The following is a 23,691-nucleotide window of genomic DNA, read 5'->3' as shown; positions in this document are numbered from 1 at the left end:
TACGGAAACTTGCGGTGGGTGTGGTCAACTGACATTCGGGGCAGGATTCGCTTACTTTTGGACCTCCGCATAAATCCCCAGCCAAAAGAACCGCTCCAAGATACGCTCTTGCATCTTTTTAACCCCTAAGTGTCCACTGAGCAGTTGTGTGTGTGCCAACTCCAGAACCGCCCGACGGTACGACTGAGCTATCACTAACTGCTCCATGACCTCGTCCCTGTTTTTGTCTACCCTATAGAGCAACTCACCATTGACTACCATGCATGGAAATACAGTATCTGCACCGGGCTGTTGAGCTACGCCATTTACCTCTAACACCCTTTCCCGTGCCTGAGTCAGAGTGGGATCCTGTAGCTGAGCTGTCCCAACTGTGCCCCGGGACACTTCCAGCTCGGGGATCGATTGGGTCTCCTCGACCTCTCCTGCTAGCACTTCTAGGGGAAACCTATCGGGGTCACACTCTATCCCTAGGTTGGACACCTCTACGGCAGGTACCCCTGACTCGGGTTCGTCGGGTACAGCTCCTGTAACACATTTTACCGGGGTAAAGTGGATTTTGTTTTTCCACAGAGTCCAGAACAGGGGCAAGTCTTTTCCCAACACAGTCCCATAGGGAAGAGTTTTTACCACCCCCACCACATGTTTTATGTCTCCACATGGCGTAGACAAACCTACCTCCGCGGGTGGGTACGCTCGGAGGTCCCCATGGATACACACAACCCCGACTGTTCGTCCATTGGGGTTGTCTCCTGCCACCAGCGACCCATGTACCAAAGTCACTAGGCTCCCCGAATCTAGGAGGGCCTCCGTGGGGTAACCATTAACCAGAACCTGGCACAGTTGGGGTCGGCGCTCGCATTGCAGACAGTCTGGGCATACATTGAGTCCCGGCGGATAAACCCGCAGTCCATGGGTTCCGTAGTCAGGGGGCAGTTAGCAACCATATTTCCAGGCCCCACCAGCTCCTAATGGTGGAGGTACTGTCAGATCTTATGACTGTTTAGGAGGGAACCGGTCTCCTGCCACTCTCATTCCGGGGTACCCCTTCAGCACGGGAACGGTGCTGACTATCCTCAGTAGAGGGACGCGACTCCTTTTCCAGTTCCTGGGTTGGCAGGGATCGACGTGACAGCCGTGAGGGGGCAGAGTCCCGGATAAAGTCCTGAGTGGCCGAGTAGCGCTCGATCAGGCTGACCACCTGGTCGAGTGTGCCGGGGTTCCATTGCCCCACCCAACATTGGATAGCGGCTGGCAGAGTCCTCACTAGCCGGTCAACCACCACCCTTTCCACCATCTGGGCTGGAGACAAAGTCTCAGGCTGGAGCCACCTCTTTACCAGCTGCAGGAGGTCATAAGCCTGAGACCGGGCGGGTCGGGTCTCCACATAGGCCAATGAAAATACACGCTGAGCCCTCACGTATGTAATGACCCCCAGTCGGGCAAGGATCTCACCTTTGAGCCTATGGTAGTCCTGGGCGTCCTCCCGAGTGGGTGGGCATCTGGGAGTAGACAAAACTCGTGATCGGGTTCTTCAGGGTTTGTACTAGCCTGGATGTCACAGAGAGATAGTTAACTACTGCCAGTCCTGCCCTACTTGTCAGCTAACTGCTCTCGTATCTCACTTCCGAAGTCCCCTATTGCCATTGTCTATTATAGAGGTCCCTTTTGACAGAATTGCCATGGGCCTTGTCGGGCCCTTGGTTAATTCCGCCAAAGGGCACCAATCCTGGTGGTGTTGGACTATGCAGCTCGCTACCCAGAGGTGGTACCGCTGAGAAACTCCTTCGCCAGGAGTACAGCCCGAGATCTAGTTCATATTTTCTCCCGAACGGGCCTGCCAAAGGAGATCCTGATGGACCAGTGAATTCCTTTTATGTCTAAGGTAATGAGGGAGTTGTGTAAGGCTCTCCAGATTACACAACTCAGGACGTCGGTGTATCATCCGCAGACGGACGGACTGGTGGAGAGATTCAATAAGACCTTAAAATCCATGCTGAAGAAGGTCGGCCGAGGACAGAGGACGCCACCGGAGAGGTAAGTATAATTTTTTTTTACGTTTTAATTCTTTTTTTTTTTACTATTGATGCTGCATTCAAAGCAGCATAAGTTGGTCACACAATATAAATCCTTGCCAGTTGCATGGATTTATATTGTGTGACCATCTTGTCAAGCACTTTTCCAAGTAATGCTCAAAATTGCTTGGAAAAGCGCTTGAAAAAAGCTTGCGGAAATGCATGCAAAAATGCTTAAAAACGCTTCTCCCTGGCAGAAAAAACGCATGTAAAATCTGCATGCTTTTTTCTGCCAATGAGATGCAGAAATGCTCAGGAAAATTTATGCTTCATTTCTGCATCATGGGCGCATAGCCTTAGCAAACTACAGGCCTGCTATTTAAAACTGTGGTTCTCTGTCAGACATAACACCTATAAGGCTGTGTGCCCACTATGTGCTTTTTAAGCGTTTCCGCAGAAACGCTTAAAAAACGCTTGGTAGAAGGTCTGCAATGTTCCCCAATGATAATCTGCATGTGCTATGCACATGCTGGGGAAATTTCCGCTGCGGATTATCATTGCGGAAAAATCCGCAGCACTACCAATTATTTTGCGCAAGCACGGCGTTTTTGCCGCCATTGACTTGCATTGAATCGCTTAATATCCGCATGACTACATGTGTACATGCGGATATTAAGCGATTCAATGTACGGATGGTACCCGGGTCTGGAGAAGAGGAGACTCTCATCCAGACCCGGGTACTATAGTACCTGTAAAAAAAAAGAATTTAAAATAAAAAAAATTATACTCACCTTCTGATGGCCCCTGGTCTCTTGTATGATGCGTCCTACCTCCCCAGCGGTTGTCTGAAAGGACCTTCCACGACGTCATTTAGTCATGTGACGGGTCACGCAACCGCTGACGTCGGCAGTCGCGTGACCTGTCACATGACTAAATGACATCATGGAAGGTCCTTTTACACCACCGCGAGCTTCCGGGGAGACCGGAGAAGGAGACCGGGGACCATCGGAAGGTGAGTATAATGTTTTTTTTTATTTTTTACCATTTTTATTCTTTTTTTTAACTAACTTGGTCACACTATTTAAAATCCATGCCGGTTGCCAAGTTGTCAAGCACTTTTCCAAGTGATGCTAAAATCGCTTGGAAAGTGCTTGACAACCCGCATGCGAAATCACATGTGCAAAACGCGTGAAAAATGCTTGGAAATGCTGAAATGCTCAGGAAAAATCTAGAGCATTTCTGCATCAAGGCACATAGCCTTAGAGTGTTCCAAAATCAGCCATTTCTTCCATTTTCATTCAGTTGCAGAGTGTTGGTCAAGCTATTCACACTAGGTGTCTGTGAAGGATAGTATTAGCAAATTACAGGCCTGCTATTTAAAACTGTGGTTCTTTGTCAGACATAACACCTATAAGAGTGTTCCAAAATCAGACATTTATTCCATTTTCATTCAGTTGCAGTGTGTGGGTCAAGCTATTCACACTAGGTGTCTGTGAAGGATAGTATTAGCAAATTACAGGCCTGTTACTTAAAACCGTGGTTCTCTGTCAGGCATAACACCTATAAGAGTGTTCCAAAATCAGACATTTCTTCCATTTTCATTCCGTTGCAATGTGTCAGTGAAGCTATTCACACTAGGTCTCCGTGTATAATAATATTAGTAAATTATAGGCCTACAATTTAAAGCCGTGGTTCTCTGTCAGACATATCACTGAAAAGACTTCTATAATCATATATTTCTTCCACTTTCATTCCATTGCAGTGTGTCGGTGAAGCTATTCACAATAGGTCTATGTGTAGAATAATATTAGTAAATTACAGGCCTACAATTTAAAGCCGTGGTTTTCTGTCAGACATATCACATATAACAGCGTTCCAAAATCAGCCATTTCTCGTGAACGTGGAAAATATGGTCCTCCATTTAAAATGGGCAAGGTGCGTGACAAGGGACAGGGAAATGGACGAGATGGTGCATGCAGAGGCTGAGGACGTGGCCGTGGGCAAGGTGAAATTATGCCACAAACAAACACCCTTCTCTTCTCGCTTGACCTTCCTGTCCCAATTACTAGGGGACCGCAGAGCACCACTATTGAACACAGAGAAGTTTGAAAAGGTTATTGGGTGGATAGCAGATAATGTTTCCAGTCACTTGGTTACCACCACTTCCACCCTGTCTTCCACACGGTCAGGTCTCAGTGGATGTGAGTCTGGACCGCATATTCCTCACCCTCATCCTCCTTCCTCCCACCATGCCGAGAGCCCGGAGACAACGAATCCCACACTTGAACACTCAGAAGAGCTGTTCACTTTTCCATTTGTAGATTCGGGCACCTCGCCCGGCCAGCTTCATGTGAGTCAAGACGTGAACGTGACGTGCCCCGTGGGCCGTGGGGGACTCGCTGCCGGGCCGGTCATCGCTAGGGGATTTGTCACAGTGGCGGTGACCCGGTCCGTGACCCAGGGCGGTCAATCAAAAGGGGGATTATTTACACGGGATTTTATAGTTTTATATATATATAGTTCGTGATGCCACCTGTGGTATGCAGCTATATGGAGCCACCGCTGCGGTGCAGATCCTCTGGGGCTGATGATGACGCAGCAGAGTTGGTTCAGCTCTCCACAGGCAGAGCTTAGCTCCAGGGCAGTGTAGAAATGTTGTAGATGTTATAGGTGATGCTGGGCGTTGTAGTGCAGGGGTGATGGCGTAGATAATAATCACAGAGACAGTGGGGTGCAGTCTTCAGGGTCTTTACTCACGGTTGTTGCAGTCCAAGTTACAGGTACCAGTGTAACTTCCCTCGTCGTGCTGCGCTTACTCAGGGAGGGGTTCAGTCAACCCTCAGATATCTCCGGAGTACTTAGCGGGACCCCCTTCTGTGTGTTCTCTCTCTCTGGCCGTCTCCCTGCACCTCATACCTAGTGTCCCAATCCCGTACCCGCGGGCCTTGTCGGGTGACGTCTGTTCCGTCCCCTGGGTCCTCTATGGCTACCTTCTTAGTGAGACTGATATGGACTGTTGGCTGCAGGACTTAAAATACTGCAGCCTCCGGATTCCTAGTTGAGACGTAAAGTCCTCCGCTAGTTGAGGGACCAGTCCCCTTTGTGTGGCCTGACCCCCTCCACCTCCTGGTGGATTCGGGCATACGGGTGGCCTCCAGCACTGCCCGTACCCCTGGGGTCCCTTCCTCGTTCCTAGAGCCTTTCCTGCTCCTCTCCTTCTCCTTCAGTCCTGGGCCACTCCTTAGGCCCTCCTCCTGAGCAGAGCTCCTACAGAGCTCCAGCTTCCAACTCCTCTCACTGTAGACTGTTCTGTACTCGAATGTTCCTCCCTCTTTTATATATCACTTCCTTTCATGTGCTCCCCTAAACTGCTTTCTCCACCCACACCCACTACTTCAGCTAGGGACCAGGGACTGTGCTCTCACTGAAGTGGAATGTGCTGAATGCAGGTGTTAGGGTCCCGGGCTGTACTCTTTCCTTACCTGAGAGTGAGATACCACACCTCTGGGTGAGATGCAGTACCTCTGTGGCGACCGAACCCTCAGGGACGCAACAAATGCGTGTAGCGATGCCCAAATATTGGAGCAGCCACGATCACAAGAAGGCAATGGTGGTAAAGTGCAATTACTGTCGCAAGAGGTGGATGATGATGATGAGACACAATTGCCAGAAAGTCAGGAGGAGGACCAGGGTGCAGAAGTGGAAGACGAGGTGGTGGATGATATAGTAACTGATCCAACCTGGCAGGGGGACACACAGATTGAGGAAAGCAGCACACAGGATGGGGGAGGCATAGCACCACAACAGGCAAGAACAAGCAATGTGGTGGCCACAGACACAAGGTGGGAAAGCATTCCTCGTAACGCCAACACAACGAAAGTTGCCAGTACAACTGTTAGGTCTTCCCGAGTTTGGTTATTTTTTAAAGACTCTGCAGATAACCCCAAAAAGGCCATTTTCACCACCTGCCAGACCAGCATCAGCAAGGGTAGCAAAACTACCAGCCTGACCACCACCAGCATGATCAGGCACATGGCAGCAAAGCACCCGACTAAGTGGGTCGAACCCCAGGGTCCAGCAACATTGTCTGCGACTGACACCACTGCTTCGGTCACTGTTGTGCGTGCATGCCAATTCCCTGTACATGGCGTATGCCAAGATGCCTCTTGCCCTGCACATGTCGTTGCACACTCTCATGTAGCACCATCAGCAAGCACGTCTTTGTCCCAGTGCAGCGTTCAGTTGTCCCTACACCAGTCCTTGGAACGCAAGTAAAAAATACGCATCTAACGCCCCACAGGCCACACTACTAAATTCACACATTTCGCAAATGCTTGCGCTCAAAATGTTGCCTTTTAGGCTCGTGAAGATGGAAGCTCTCTGCAACCTGATGGCGGCGGCCGTCCCTCGGTACGCGGTCCCCAGCTGCCACTATTTCTCCCAGTGTGCCGTCCCCGCATTACACGAGCATGTGTCCTACAACATTAGCCGTGCCCTCAACAATGCAGATACTGGAAAAGTCCACCTAACCACGGACACATGGACAAGTGCTTGTGGGCAGGGATGGTACATCTCGCTGAGGGCACACTGGGTTAATATAGTGGAAGCCGGGACCCAGTCGAACCTTGGGACGGAACACGTCCTCCCGACGCCGAGGATTGCGGGCCCTGGGTCAATCAGGTTTGCCCCCACATTCTACAGCTCCTGCACCTCCTCCTCCTTCTCCTCCTCTTCCATCTCTAAAAAATGACCACATCAGTCGCAAGCTGGAAGCACTGCCTCTGAAGCTACTATGCTTAGGTGACAAACCCCACAATGGTGAAGATTTGTGGACAGCTCTGAAAGAGTAGGCAGATCTGTGGCTGACACCGCTGACCCTACAGCCAGGCATGGTCATATGTGACAATGGCCGGAATCTGGTGGCGGCTCTCAGGCAAGGCGAGCTCACACATGTACCATGCCTGGCCCATGTGCTTAACCTCGTGGTTCAGTGGTTTCTCAAAACCTACCCGGATCTGCTGGATCTGCTTGTCAAAGTACGCAACCTGTGTGCCCATTTTAGAAAGTCAGCTACCGCCATCCTTGCCGTGCGATGTCCCCATGTGTTGGAACTCTACATTGCAGATGATGGGAAGGATTTGTGAGCAGAAGAGGGCAGTGGTTGACTACCAGCATCAACAAGGTCGTCGGTATTCAGGTCAGACTCCACACATAAAACCTCAGGAGTGGACATGGATGTCAGACATCTGTACCATCTCCAAAATTTTGAGGACTCCACCAAGATGGTGAAAGGTAATGACGCCATAATCCGCGTCACCATCTCGCTTCTCTGTCTTCTGAAACACTCTCAGCTCTCAATTAAAGAGGATGCATTGCAGGCGCAGCACAATGAGATGGAGCATGGAACCATACAGGGAGATTACACACAGCCCAGCCAATGTGGATTGGGTGACAATGAGGAAGAGGAGGAGGAGGAGGAAGAAGAACAGGAGCTAGTTTCCTGCGCTATAAACAGTACTACCTGCACAACTGTCATACTGTCTGTTCAGAGTGGATGGCCTGAGGACAGGGAGGAGGAGGATGAGAGCATGGTCAGTCATCAGTCGTCCTCTTGGTCAGTCGTCCTCTTGGTGAGGACACGGAAGTCTTGCCTCTTTGAAGTCTGGCACACATGGCTGAGTTTATGTTACGCTGCTTTTCCTGTGACCCTCGCATTGTCCAAATTTTGGGTGACAGTCATTACTGGTTGGTGATGCTTCTAGACCCACGCTACAGGGAGAACTTTATGTCTCTTATTTCCTTGCAGAACAGGCCTAATAAAATGGTGCAGTACAAGAAGGCCCTTGCTGCGGAATTACTTAAAAAATTCCCATCTGAAAACGCGGGCGGCAGAGGTAACAGTTCATTGGACAACCAAGGAGTACAGGCAAGAGAGTCACAAATGCAGTCCAGCAAAGGCAGGGGAACACTGTCAAAGTTCTGGGACAGTTTTCTCAGACCCTCCCATCGCACAGGCTCTGACGTACTCTCACAAGGAGTACAAAGTTTCGGAAGATGGTGAGGGAGTACCTTGCTGACCGTACCAACATCCTCCGTGATTCCTCTGTGCCTTATATTTATTGGGTATCCAAGCTGGACATGTGGCATGAACTGGCTCTCTATGCCTTGGAGGTCCTGGCCTGCCCTGCTGCTAGCGTTTTAACAGAACAGGTTTTCAGTGCCTCTGGTGGAATTATAACCGATAGGCGCATCCGCCTGTCAATTGCTCTCAGGAGGCCCTTTTACCTCTACGTTTCTTGCAAGGGGCATTGGAGTTCCTCCAAATCTTTGGCAGCTATTGCTTCACTGCATAGGCAAACAGTATGGGAGGCATACTTCCTAATAATGGGAGCATTTTTTTCAGGAGGCCCTCCGACCTCTACGTCTCTTTCAAGGGGCATTGGAGTTCCTCTAAATTTTTGGCAGCCATTGCTTCACTGTATAGGCAAACAGTATTGGAGACACAATTCCTAATAATGGGAACATTGTTTACAGGAGGCCCTCCGACCTTTACATCTCTTGCAAGGGGCATTGGAGTTCCTCCAAATTTTTGCCAGCCATTGGACTCACTGCATATCCTATAACTGTATAGCAGACCCGCTCCGTTCTAATGGAAACATGTCATTACTGTGGCCCTGCTCTATGTGTCTTTAAATTGTTAGTGGGGTTTTTCCTTAATTTTGGGAGTCGTTGGACTCACTGCATACCCTATAACTGTATAGCAGACCCACTCCTTTCTAATGGAAACATGTCGTTACTGTGGCCCAGCTCTATGTGTCTTTAAATTATTAGTGGGTGTAAGGCGGTGGTGTTCACACCGTTCAGCAACTGAGGCACTGACCCAAGCAAGTCCAACATAAACAGCTTTACTCAGCAACTCACGGGTAAACAGAAATGTCCTCCGGTTCGCAGCCGGGTTAACACGAGTCCTTAAACAAAGGTTGCCGTGGGCAACGGCTGCGTCTGGCCGCTCAGAGCCTGACAGGTGCAGAGCCTTCCCAGGTGTGGGTTCAGCCACACTCAATCCTGCTGAGCTTCCCTGCTATGCTCCTGGCAGGTTCCAACATAGAACAACACTAATCTTTAGTGCAGGGTTTTTAAAGGACCTGTGGCAAGAGTCACTGGAAAACCCGGGTTGGAGGGAGGAGGCCGCCCCACTGCCTTCCTGTAACCTCCCCCAAGAAATGAAGGCCCTGCCGGGTTTTACTTAATCTGCCTTAGCTAGATAGCCTGACTAGATCAATGCTCACCTTCATTTATGAATTGCAGCCGCAGGTGAGTTTGTGACTGTGTGGCACCCCAGGGGTCCGGTTGCCACAGAGGTGATGCCATGCCTGGAAGCAAGCAGGGGTCCCCTAATCAGGTTTTACTAAGCATGCAACACTTTCCTGGCTCCAGACCAGCTAGGGGAGTTCCTCCCTTTAGCAACTGGGATCTGGGGGCGGGGTTAGTTAGTCTTAGTGTGAGGAGTTGAAGTCAGGACGTCGAAGAGAGAGGAGATGGGGACTGGAGCTGCGCGGCAGCTCAACCCAGAAGGAACCAACACAGAAGAACCGGACACCGGAGTCCGAGGCTGTGGGGCACTGAAGGCCCAGCTGCAGAAACCGGAGGGCAGGAGACTGCAGGTCTCCTGGCCCCATCAGATTCCCGGAGGCTCAGCAGCACAGAGGGCCCAGCACCACCACGTGGGAGCGATGCACCAGCAAGGCCCGAGCTGCATGCCATACGGGTGAGCACAGAAACGTTGCACTCAGGGACGAGGGCCACCGCACAGCTACAAGCAGCAGGGCCAAAGAGTTTAGTGGAAAGGGAAGGCCTCCAACTTCACCTGGCCAGGAGGATTCTTTACTTGCTTCCAGGCTGCCCGGACTTCCACTTCTAGCCAGTACCCTAGTCCCAGCTTGTCTAATCACCACCAGTAAAGCTAAGAGGAAACCGCCATTAAGATGTGGACTGATTATTGCTGCGCCATCAATCCCTGCACTACAACGCCCAGCATAACCTATAACATCAATACTGCCCTGGAGCTAAGCTCTACCTGTGGAGAGCCACACCATCCCTGCTGCACTACCATCAGCTCCAGAGGACCTGCTCCGCAGCGGCGGCTCCCTGTAGCCGCATACCACAGGTGGCGTCCTTGGTCACGGACTGGGTCACCGCCACTGTGACATCCCCCAGCATCTACCGGTCCGGCACCCGGTACCCCACGGCCCAGGGGCCGCGTCATCTGGGCATCACGAACAGGATTCACGAAGCCCGGTATAACCGGGTCCTGTGTGCCATAGACTTTATTGAACTGTGTTATCACGTGGTTTGCCGCCCGCCTAGGGGGAAGAAAGAAGCCCCGATCCCGAACCGCCGGGTAAGAGATCCCTCCGCCTGCAGAGCAGCATACTGGTACATCAGCAGACGCCCAGGACCTGGCTGAGGTTCACTAGGGGGGGAGGACGATGCCCAACATGGAGGAGGGTTCAGCCGCAGGCGCGGCCGCTGCCACTGTGATGCCGTTATCAATGCCATATATACCAGGGGCGGCGTGGTTGCCCCAGTACTCAAGGGAGTCGCACACCCTGAACAACTTTGAGAAGAGACTGAGCAGTTTGTTTAAAGTATACCCCCTGTCTGAGGAGCAAAAAGTCAGCATCCTCATAGGCCAGCTAATCGGTGCAGCCCAGAGAGAGGTGAAGTCCTGGCTGAGCAGAGACAAAGGCACTGTAAAAGAAATACTGACCTGATTGAAGGATACCTTTGACACCCGCACCGCAGCAGAAATTAAAATGAAGTTTTACGGGTGCAAACAAAGGGTGCAGGACAGTGTACGGGACTATGCTCTAAACCTGCAAGAGGCGCTGCGGGCCATCAAACAGGTAGACCCTGACAGTGTGCATGATGAGGACAGATTGCTAACTGAGCAGTTTATTGAGGGGCTCCTGTCCAGCGCTCACAGGACACATCTGCGCATTATGACTCTGCAAAATCCTGATCTGGACTTTGTGCAATTTAAAGATAGAGCCATCCGGGTGCTGCGGGAATCAACACCAGGAGGCGCTGCATCCCACCGGCGCCCAGCTATCACCTACCACCAGGAGGTGGCATCCTTTTCCCCAGAACCTGTGGAGGCTGACGCGCAGACCCTAGATAAAGATCCATCTGCAGACCTGCGCCATCTGGTCCAGGAGCTGACCAAAAGTGTGGCTGCGTTAACCAAAACCGTGCAGGCCATTCAAGTGTCCCCCAAGGAAAAGATCCAGCTGGCTTCCAGTCCAGATGACGTCCCATGGCGACGACAGAAGAGAATTCCACCGACCAGAGGGAGGAACAGTGATCGCTACGACCAGGACAGACAACCCATCTGCCGCCGCTGTCAAAAGGCGGGGCACTACGCAAGGTTCTGTAATTTAAACGAGCAACCCCTGGGGCAGAGGGTTAACCCCCCAGGAGTAAGACGACCAGGCCCACAAAGCTGGAGAGACAAGTACGTGGGAGGACGACCGGTCCTACCTGTCGTGCTTGATGGCATCCCAATGAACGCGTTGCTGGACACTGGGTCCCAGGTGACCACGATGCCATATATCCTTTATAAACAATACTGGACTGATTCAGACATTACCCAGAGTCCAGATGAACATCTTAACATCTACGCCAGCAATGGTCAGCCCTTGCCTCAGGTGTGGGTAAAAGAGGTGACCATAAAAGTTGGCCAAGTAGAATTGCTATCACAAGGAATGATTATTGCTGATATTGATCGCCGAGAAAGTCATCCCATGATAACCTTAGGCACTAATGTGATTGAAAATTGTCTTGGAGAAATTATTGTTTTGTTGCAACAGGTCGCAGAGACTGCCAGTTCCAGTCAGCAGCGAGTTCTGCAGAAGGAGATCAGAGCCTGATGAAAAGACAACAGGTAGAGCTGTCTGGAGGGGAAATTGGCAGTGTCAGCATGAGTGATCTGTTCCCCATTGCAATGCCCCCTAGGAGTGAAATGTTGATATGGTGTCGAGCAGCAATTGGTCTGAGGGGTCAAGATTATCAGGCCCAGGTAGAACCCGTGTACTCTGACAGTAGGCCCACCATCTTGACAGCCAGGGGGGTGGTCGATGTCCACAAGGGGAGAGTACCGATACGCATCCTGAATTGTGGGGAGAAAGAGGTCCATTTGCCTCGGCATGCTACCCTTGCTAAACTGTTCACTGTCAGTAACAAAGCAATAAAGACAGTGGAACCCTTGCCTCCGTCCAAACCGGCAGAGGATAATGGCTCCAAGGGGCAGATGGAGGATTGGTGTCAGAAGCTACAAGTGGGCACTGACTCCACCCCTTAGCACCAAAAGCATGGAGTATACCAGGTGGTCTAAGAGTATGAGCGAGTCTTCTGCAAACATCCACTAGATTTTGGGCAGGTAAAAGGGGTCCAACATCATATCCCCACGGGAGATCATCCGCCCATTAAAGAGAGGTACAGGCCTGTACCCGCAGCTCACTATCAATGTGCCAAAGGAATGCTACGGGAGATGAAGGAGGCTGGGGTGATCAGAGATAGTTGTAGCCCCTGGGCAGCTCCATTAGTTCTCGTTAGAAAGAAGGACGGTACAATGAGGATGTGTGTTGATTACAGGCAGATTAACCGCATTACACATAAGGACGCCTACCCATTATCCAGGATTGAGGAGTCATTAGCTGCACTAAGATCTGCTAATTATTTCTCCACTTTGGATCTCACCAGTGGGTACTGGCAGGTTCCTGTGGCAGAGGCAGACAAAGAAAAGACCGCGTTTACAACACGAATGGGCCTCAGCGAGTTCAACTGCATGCCATTCGGGCTATGCCCCAGGAACCTTCCAGCAGTTAATGGAGTGCTGCCTAGGGCACAAGAACTTCGAAACTGTCCTGCTGTACCTAGACGACGTAATTGTCTACTCAAAGACATATGAAGACCACCTAGAGCACCTGGCCGAGGGGTTCAAAGCCCTATCTGGTTTTGGCCTGAAGGTAAAGCCGTCCAAGTGCCACCTGCTGAAGCCCAAGGTGCAGTACCTAGGTCAAGTGGTAAGCGCCGAAGGTGTAGCACCAGACCCAGAAAAAGTCACCGTGATTAAAGATTGGCCAAGACCCTCCACTATTAAGGAAGTGCGGCAGTTCCTCGGGCTGGTAGGCTACTACAGGAGATTTATCAGGGGTTTCACGAAGATAGCGGCACCCATGCAGGACCTCTTAGTGGGCCAGTCCAAGAAGGCCAAGAACCTGAAACCTCCGTTCAAATGGGGTAAACCAGAAGACGAATCTTTCACCCGACTGAAGAAGGCTCTGACCGGAGACTAATTCCTGGCCTACCCCGGCTATGGCCAACCCTTTATACTTCATACAGATGCCAGCAACGTGGGATTGAGAGCGGTGCTGTCCCAGGTACAGCGAGGCAGAGAGAGAGTGATTGCCTACGCCAGCAGGAAGCTCCGGCCCACGGAAAGGAACCCCGATAACTACAGTTCCTTCAAGTTGGAGTTTCTCGCCATAGTCTGGGCCGTAACAGAGCGCTTCAAGCACTATCTCGCCTCCTCCAGATTTTCAGTCTTCACAGATAACAACCCGCTGATGCACCTGGAGACTGCGAAGCTTGCTGCCCTAGAGCAACGATGGATGGCCCGACTGTCTAACTACGAGTTTACCATCAAGTATCGGGCGGGGCATAAAAATGCAAATGCTGATGCGCTGTCCAGGATGCCCAACTTGCTAGATGGGGGAGAAGACCCAGAAGAGCTGGAGGAGATAGAGATACCCACTTTCCATCGTCATGGGGTGACCCAGTGCTCCCACTGTGTGAGGGACAAGCGCTCCACCAACAGAGAGGCCACGTTCAACCCATTGCCCCACCATGGATGGGCAGAAACGCTGGATAGCGACCCGGCTGTCCGCCTAGTCAAGGAGTTGCTGACGCAAGCTGACTCGTACCCTGATCCAGATGGTCCACAGGAGACCCAACAGTTGTGGAAGTAGAAGGGCAAACTGTTCATCTACGAAGGGAAGCTGTGTCGAAGAAGCATCAACTCCCAGACACATGAACTGGTCTGGCAGGTGGTAGTCCCGAGGCGGGATGCGTCAATGGTCTTAGAAGTTTACCACGATGGAGCAGGACACTTCGGGAGGAAGAATTTGGAAGTCCTGCTACATGAGCGATTCTACTGGGCTGGCATGAGGAAAGCAATCGAGAGATGGTGTCAAGAATGTGGTCCATGCAACCTGAGACGAAAAGACCGTGACAGCCAGAGGGCTCCCCTGCAGCCCATAATCACCAAACAACCACTTGAACTGGTAGCCTTGGACCACGTGAAGCTAGCTCCAAGCCGGTCAGGCTATGTCTACGCTCTCACCATAGTAGACCACTACTCCCGATTCTTGGTAGTAGTGCCAGTGAAAGACCAGACTGCTCAGACGGCAGCCAAAGCGTTCCAACAGCACTTTTGTTGCCCGCACGGTTACCCTGAACGGGTGCTTACCGACCAAGGTCCAGCCTTTGAAGCAGAGGTGTTCCAGGAATTCTGTAACTTGTACGGCTGCAAGAAAATAAGGACGACGCCTTATCATCCCCAGACCAACGGGTTGTGTGAAAAGATGAAACAGGTGGTGATAGACTTGTTGAAGATGTTGCCCCTTGAAGAGCGCAGCCTGTGGCCAGAGAAGTTACCAGATTTGGTGGACCTGTATAACCACATCCCGGTGAACTCCACCAACTGTACACCCGCTTACCTGATGAGAGCAAGACCTGGTAAGCTACCCATTGACTTGGACATGGGAGTCCTAACACCAGAGACGACTTCACCAGATGCGGATTGGAATACTGAGCGGCAGCAACAATACCCCAAGATGCAAGAATGTGTTGAGAGAAGTTTGTCCCAGGCGAGACAGAAGCAAGAGAAAACTTACAATCAGCACGCACCTGCCGTTCCCTTATCACCTGGAGAACAGGTACTTAAGAGGATGAGACGAGTTCACAAGTTAGATGACCAGTGGGAGGATGAGCCATACACCGTCCTACCCTCAAATTACGACAACACCAAAGTGTGCCTGATCAGAAGAAGACCCAGACAGCCCTCGGCCCACAGAAAGAGTGGAGGAAACGGTTCAGACAGTCCTCGGAGAATTTCCCCGCTCTTGGACACAGGTGAATAAAGCGATTGTGGTACCGGTCTTGACCTTTCTCCAAGCGGCCTCACCGGAAGCTGCAGAAGTCCCAGTTTATAATAATAATAATAGTTTTTATTTTTATAGTGACAACATATTCCGCAGCACTTTACAAATTTTAGGGGGGGACATATACAGACAATACAGAATAAGCATATCTCATATTGAAAGGAGTGAGGGCCCTGCTCGCAAGCTTACAGTCTATGAGGAAATGGGGGAGACACAAAAGGTAAAAAGTACATATATTGTATAATGCAGCCTTGATATACTAAATAGGATAAATAATAATACATGGACTGGTCGCCAGTCAGTATGTGTACAGTCCTGACAGAGGCTATTAAGTGCATGGTTGGTATGAACCTGAAGTTGAAGAAGATTTTAATATGGGGGAAAACTGGGACGGACAGAGTGTGTTTAGGCGATACGCCAGTCTAAAGAGATGTGTTTTTAGGGTTCGCTTGAAACTGTGGGTATTGGGAATTAATCGAACTTTCCTCGGGTAGTGCATTCCAAAGAATTGGCGCAGCACGCGAGAAATCTTGGAGACGGGAGTGGGAAGTTCGGATTATGGAGGATTTTAGTTTTAAGTCATTTGCAGAACGGAGGGCACATGTAGGGTGGTAGACTGAGACAAGAGAGGAGATGCAGGGGGGTACTGAAGCATGGAGCTCTTTGTGGGTAAGCGTGATAAGTTTAAATTGAACTCTATATTGGATGGGCAACCAATGCAATGACTGGCACAGGGAAGAGGCATCGGTGTAGTGGTTGGCGAGGAATATGATCCTGGCTGCTGCGTTAAGGACGGATTGGAGAGGGGAGAGTTTAGTAAGAGGGAGACCGATTAGTAGAGTGTTGCAATAGTCAAGACGAGAATGAATAAGAGCTACAGTAAGAGTTTTTGCCAAGTCAAAGGTGAGAAGAGTCCTGATTCTTGTGATGTTTTTGAGGTGTAGATGACATGAACGAGCGAGTGATTTGATGTGAGGAGTGAAAGAAAGATCTGAATCAAAAATGACCCCAAGACAGCGGGCTTGTTGCTGGGGAGTAATGGTTGAGCCACAAACAGAAATGGCAATATAGGGCACAGGTAGGTTAGTGGAGGGAGGAAAGACGAGTAGTTCAGTTTTTGACAGATTCAGTTTTAGGTAGAGGGAGGACATAATGTTAGACACAGCAGAAAGACAATCACTGGTCTTTTGTAGTAATGCAGGGGTGATGTCCGGAGCAGAGGTGTATAATTGGGTGTCATCAGCATAGAGATGGTACTGAAAAGCAAATCTACTGATTGTTTGTCCAATAAGAGCGGTGTATAAGGAGAAAAGAAGGGGGCCTAGGACTGATCCTTGAGGAACCCCGACAGTAAGGGGAAGTAGGGAGGAGGAGGAGCCGGCAAAAGACACAGAGAAGGAGCGGTCAGAGAGATAGGAGGAGACTGTTATGTTCTGCTACCAGAGCTAAGGAAAGAGAGGAGATCTGTCCCTACGATAGAACTCAGCTGAATCCCTACGATGTAACAGGGAACCTGATCCTGCGATCAGACCTGCTAAAGTCCTAAGCTAGTCTGTACGAAGACCTATAGATGTGGGGGAGGAATCCCTACAAGTACTAAGGACTGGGAGGAATATGGGACACCTCCTAACAGAAATAGTAGCAGACAGACGAACAAACAAAATATAAAGAACATAGAGGTCAGTAAACCAAGCAAACTAACAGAGCAAGACACAGAGCACAGGCTAGCTAGAAAGTAGATATACAATGAAGTCCAGCAAAGCCAGAAGGGCGGAGCAGGATTAAATAGGCCAACAAGGTCATGTGACCAGCAAAGGAAAAAACCTAAGAGCAAGGTTCTAACAGTACCCCCCCTTCTAAGAGGATCCTCCGGATCCCCTAGGACCAGGCTTATCAGGAAATCTCCTGTGAAACGCTCTGATAAGTCTGGACGCGGAAACATCATCTGACCTCACCCAAGAGTTATCCTCGGGTCCGAAACCTTTCCAGGCCACAAGATACTGCAAACTACCTCTATACCGTCTAGAGTCAAGGATGCGAGAAATTTCATATTCCCCGTCCTCCACCACCGGAGGAACAGAGGCAGAGGCGTCACCATCCGACACAACAGCTTTTTTTAACAGAGAGACATGAAAGACCGGATTAATTCTCCAGGAGGTAGGAACCTCCAACCTAACAGCAGATTGGCTGACAACCTGAAGCACCTTAAAGGGCCCTACAAACTTGGGACCCAATTTCTTAGAAGGAATCCTCAACCGCAGATTCCTAGAGGACAACCAAACCATGTCACCAACAGCGAACAAAACCTCCTGTCGTTTCCTATCAAAGTAGTCTTTAGATTTTCTGTTGGCCTCCTGAAGATTACCACGCACATCCGTCCAAACTCTTTCCAAATCACCGGAAAAATTCTCCTCCTCAGGCACGGCAGATCCCAACTTGGAGAACGACCCAAACGACGGATGTCTCCCAGAACAACAAAAAAAAGGCGAACAACCAGCAGAAGAAGATGTATGATTGTTCAGAGCAAATTCGGCAAGTGGCAGAAACTCAGACCACCCCTCTTGATTGTCTGCCACAAAACAACGCAAGAACTGCTCAACATCCTGGTTTTTCCTTTCTGTCTGGCCATTAGATTCAGGATGATATCCGGACGAAAACGACAAATGAATTCCCAACCTGTCACAAAAGGCACGCCAAAAACGAGCCACGAACTGAGGACCCCTATCAGAAACAATGTCAGTAGGAACGCCATGAAGTCTGACAATTTCCTTGACAAAGGCCTTAGCGAGAGTTTTAGCGCAGGGCAGTTTGATGAAGGGAACCAAGTGACACATCTTACTAAAACGGTCCACGACCACCCAGATGACAGTAAAACCCTCAGAGGGGGGAAGGTCAGTTATAAAGTCCATAGCCAAATGTGTCCAAGGAGCACTGGGGACCTCCAAAGGACAAAGCAACCCCGCAGCAGGAGTATGTGAGGACTTAGATCTAGCACATACAGTACATTGGCGTACCCACTTAATGACTTCCTTCTGCCATCCAGGCCACCAAAAACTGCGACCCACCAGTCTCTTGGTCTGAGAGATTCCAGGATGACCTGCCAACCGAGATTCGTGACACTCAACAAACAAATCTCTCCTAAAGGTCCCAGGCACAAACAACCTCCCATGAGGAGTGTTAGATGGGGCATTCTCCTGAGCTTTAAGAATCTCATCTTCCAAAACGGAGTCTAAAGCAGCTATCACAACACCTTCTTGTAAAATGTTTTCCTCTTTCTCAGCACCGACTATGGGAGAAAAACTGCGAGACAAGGCATCCGCCTTAACATTCTTAGTACCAGGGATGTAAGTAACGGAGAAATTAAACCGCGAGAAAAACAGTGCCCACCTAGCCTGACGGGCATTCAGGCGCTTGGCAGCGTCAAGATATATCAGATTTTTATGATCCGTAAGAACCTGAACGGGAAATTCCGCACCTTCCAAGAAGTGGCGCCAGTGTTCAAATGCGAGTTTAATAGCCAATAATTCCCGATTACCAATATCGTAATTCAATTCAGTCTCCGAAAATTTTTTTGAAAAAAAAGGCACAGGGATGTAATCCATCCCCGTTATCCTGAGACAATACTGCGCCAACCCCCACAGAGGAAGCATCAACCTCAACCAAAAACGGCCTAGTAACATCAGGCTGCATAAGGATGGGAGCAGAGGTGAACCTCTCCTTGAGATACACAAAAGCTTCAATGGCCTCAGAAGACCACTGAACCGCATCAGCACCTTTCCTGGTGAGATCAGTCAGAGGTTTGACAATACTAGAAAAATTTTTTATGAATTTTCTATAGTAATTGGCGAAACCCAAAAACCTCTGTATCGATTTCAAACCAATAGGCCTAGGCCATTCCTGCACAGCCTGAACCTTAACCGGATCCATCTCAAAACCTTTGCTGGAGATAATGTAGCCCAAAAAACTAATTCTCTGTACAGCGAACTCACATTTCTCCAGCTTAGCAAAAAGCGAATTGTCCATTAATAACTGTAATACCTCACGCACGCTCCGCCAATGAGACTCCAGATCTGGCGAATAAATCAAAATGTCATCCAAATACACAACCACATTTTTACCGATCAAAGGTCTAAGGATGTCATTAATCAGATTCTGAAAAAATGCAGGAGCATTAGTAAGACCAAAAGGCATAACCAGATTCTCAAAATGACCCACAGGAGTGTTAAAAGCAGTCTTCCATTCATCACCCTCCTTCATGCGCAACAGATTGTATGCCCCCTTAAGGTCAATTTTAGAGAACCACTTGGCCCCCAATAACTGGTTAAACAGATCAGGAATCAATGGCAGTGGGTAAGGATTGCGTACCGTAATTTTGTTAATCTCACGAAAATCCAGACAAGGACGTAAACCGCCGTCCTTTTTTTTTTACAAAAAAAAATCCAACCGCCACAGGAGACTTAGAGGGCCTAATGTGACCGGCAGCCAAACTTGTCTGTATGTATTCCTCCAAAGCCTTCCTCTCAGGAATAGTAAGGTTAAATAAACGACTTTTAGGAAGAGTCGCTCCAGGGACAAATTCAATAGAACAATCATAGTCTCTATGGGGAGGCAAAACCTGCGATTCCTTCTCAGAAAAAACTCTCCAAAAATCCTGAATAGGAACAGGCAATTCTCCCCTATCCAAAGCTGCAATACGCCCGTTACAACACTTGTCATAACATTTATGGCTCCAGGATTTAATTTCACTGGTAGACCAATCCAGTACAGGATTGTGACGTTTTAACCAGGGCAATCCCAATATTACTGGAGAAGGCAAGTTATTCAACACTACCAAATCCAATTTCTCATGGTGAACACCATTAATAGTGAGAGGAAATTCACAGACCTTGAGAGTAATATTCTTCAAAGGGGAGCCATCCACAGAAACCACAGCAATGGGGGATGATAAAGGTTCAGGTTTTAAATTGAGTTTTTCCACGAATCCCCCATCAATTACATTCAGTGTAGACCCGCAATCAACAAACACCCGAAATTCCATTAATTTTTCCTGAGCAATCGTGGAAGCAGCTAAAAATACACCCTTGGAATTTAAACAGGCAATACGGGCGTGACTGACCATTTTTTTTTCTTTCTTCATACGAAGCTCACAGCCTTTAATCAAATGACCAGATTTTCCGCAATAGAAACACAAGCCTTTCGAAAAACGACGGTCTTTTTCTTGAGAGCGAGGTGCCACCGATCCAATCTCCATCGGTTCACCACTGTTAGTACACACATTATCATAACCAGAAACTGACATAGCAGAGGATTTGCTCTCATTAACCCTAGCACGCAGTCTTCTATCCACCCGTATAGCTAATTGCATAGCCTGTTGCAAATCCTCAGGTGTAGGATAAGCAATTAGCAGGTCTTTAACCCTTTCACTGAGCCCAGCAAGAAATAGACTTTTCAGAGCAGAATCGTTCCACCCTGTTTGAGTGGACCAACGACGAAAATGTGTACAATATTTTTCGACATTACCTGATCCTTGTTTTAAACGTCTCAACTCAGTTTCAGCTGATGCGACACGGTCAGGATCATCATATAATAGTCCTAAAGCAGAAAAAAAACTATCCACTGATCTGAAGCATGTATCACTAGGTTGCAAAGAAAAGGCCCACTCCTGAGGCTCTTTGCGCAAAAGTGACATTATGAACCCTACGCGCTGGGATTCATCCCCAGAGGACTTGGGTCTCAAACGAAAATACAATAAGCAAGCATTTTTAAATGAAAAAAATTCTCGATGTTCACCAAAAAATAAATCCGGCAAACATACCTTAGGCTCCAAGAAATGTGCTCCAGAACAGTTACTCACGTGCTGACGGAGCTCGGCCACTTCCAGAGAGAGTCCCTGCAGGCGATGAGCCAAATCCTGAACCGACACCATGATGGAACAGAAAAATCTTTCCTTAGAGAATTTGCTGGCTGGACTTACTGTTATGTTCTGCTACCAGAGCTAAGGAAAGAGAGGAGATCTGTCCCTACGATAGAACTCAGCTGAATCCCTACGATGTAACAGGGAACCTGATCCTACGATCAGACCTGCTAAAGTCCTAAGCTAGTCTGTACGAAGACCTATAGATGTGGGGGAGGAATCCCTACAAGTACTAAGGACTGGGAGGAATATGGGACACCTCCTAACAGAAATAGTAGCAGACAGACGAACAAACAAAATATAAAGAACATAGAGGTCAGTAAACCAAGCAAACTAACAGAGCAAGACACAGAGCACAGGCTAGCTAGAAAGTAGATATACAATGAAGTCCAGCAAAGCCAGAAGGGCGGAGCAGGATTAAATAGGCCAACAAGGTCATGTGACCAGCAAAGGAAAAAACCTAAGAGCAAGGTTCTAGCAGAGACCCAGGAGAGAACAGTGTCCTTGAGGCCAATAGTGCGGAGTATAGTGAGGAGGAGCTGGTGATCCACAGTGTCGAATGCTGCAGAGAGATCCAGGAGAATCAGCAGGGAGTAGTGACCATTAGATTTAGCTGTTAGTAAATCATTAGAGACTTTAGTGAGGGCAGTTTCAGTAGAATGTAAAGAGCGGAAACCAGATTGCAAAGGGTCAAGAAGAGAGTTGTCTGAGAGATAGCAGATGAGACGGGAGTGGACCAGGCGTTCCAGGAGTTTAGAGATAAAGGGAAGATTGGAAACAGGTCTGTAGTTGGCCGTGCAGTTACCTCTATCACTGGCAGGGGTACCAATGGGCTACAGAAACTTGCAGTGGGTGTGGTCAACTGACATTCGGGGGAAGGATTTGCAGTACTTTTGGACCTCCGCATAAATCCCCAGCTGCAAGAACTGCTGCAAGATACGCTCTTGTGTCTTTTTAACCCCTAAGTGTCCACCCAGCAGGTGTGTGTGTGCCAACTCCAGAACCGCACGACGGTACGATTGAGGTACCACTAACTGTTCCACGACCTCGTCCCTGTTTTTGTCTACCCTATAGAGCAACTCACATTTGACTATCATGCGTGGAAATACAGTATCTGCACCGGGCTGTTGATCTACGCCATTTACCTCTAACACCCTTTCCCGCGCCCGAGTCAGAGTGGGATCCTGTATCTGAGCTGTCCCAAACGTGCCCCAGGACACTTCCAGCTCGGGATCGATGGGGTCTCCTTGACCTCTCCTACCAGCACCTCTAGGGGAAACCTATAGAGGTCACACTCTATCCCTAGGTTGGACACCCCTATGGCAGGTACCCCTGACTTGGGTTCGTCGGGTACAGCGCCTGTAACACATTTTACCAGGGGAGAGTGGATTTTGTTTTTCAACAGGGTCCAGAACAGGGGCAAGTCTCTTCCCAGCACAGTCCCATATGGAAGAGTTTTTACCACCCTCACCACATTTTTTATGTCTCCACATGGCGTGGACAAAACTACCTCCGCGGTTGGGTACTCTCGGAGGTCCCCATGGATACACACAACCCCGACTGTCCGTCCACTGGGGTTGTCTCCTGCCACCAGCGACCCATGTACCAAAGTCACTAGGCTCCCCAAATCTAGGAGGGCCTCCGCGGGGTACCCATTAACCAGTACCTGGCACAGTTGGGGTTCACTGTCCAGGGGGTCGGCGCTGACGGTCTGGGTGTACATTGAGACCCGGCGGTCCATGGGTTCCGTAGTCAGGGGGCAGTTAGCAACCACATGTCCCGGCCCCTGACACCGCCAGCACCTAATGGTGGAGGTACTGTTAAGTCTTATGACCGTGTGGGAGAGAACCGGTCTCCTGCCACTCTCATTCTGGGGTACCCCTTCAGCACGGGTACGGTGCTGACTGTCCTCAGCAGAGGAACGCGACCCCTTTCCCGGTTCCTGGGTTGACAGGGATCGACGTGACAGCCACGAGGGGGCAGAGTTCCGGATAAAGTCCTGAGTGGCCGAGTAGCGCTCGATCAGGCTGATCGAGTGTGCCGGGGTCGCCTTTCCCCAACCAATGTTGGATAGCGGCTGGCAGAGTCCACACCAGCCGGTCAACCACCACCCTCTCCACCATCTGGGCTGGAGACAAAGTCTCAGGCTGAAGCCACCTCTTTACCAGCTGCAGGAGGTCATAAGCCTGAGACCGAGCGGGTCGGGTCTCCATATAGGCCAATGAAAATACACGCTGAGCCCTCACGTATGTATTGGCCCCCAGTCAGGTAAGGATCTCACCTTTCAGCCTTTGGTAGTCCTGGGCGTCCTCCCGACTGAGGTCGAAGTAGGCCTTTTGGGCATCGCCGACCAGAAACGGAGCCACCACTTCTGCCCACTTCTGCCCACTGGCCAGCCTGTAGGTTTTCCCACTCTGCTGTGCGCTCATAAATGGTCACGAAGGCTTCCACATCGTCCTCCAGTCTCATCTTCCTCAACGCTGAGTGAACCTTGTCCCGAGCCTCGCGACATTCTGAGGCTGCAGGGCAGCAATCTGTTGCA

This window comes from Phyllobates terribilis, unplaced genomic scaffold (genome assembly GCF_046119375.1).
Source record: "Phyllobates terribilis strain yellow unplaced genomic scaffold, ASM4611937v1 Scaffold_11__3_contigs__length_659146591, whole genome shotgun sequence".
Taxonomy (NCBI): domain Eukaryota; kingdom Metazoa; phylum Chordata; class Amphibia; order Anura; family Dendrobatidae; genus Phyllobates; species Phyllobates terribilis.
This window is presented reverse-complemented; position numbering follows the sequence as displayed.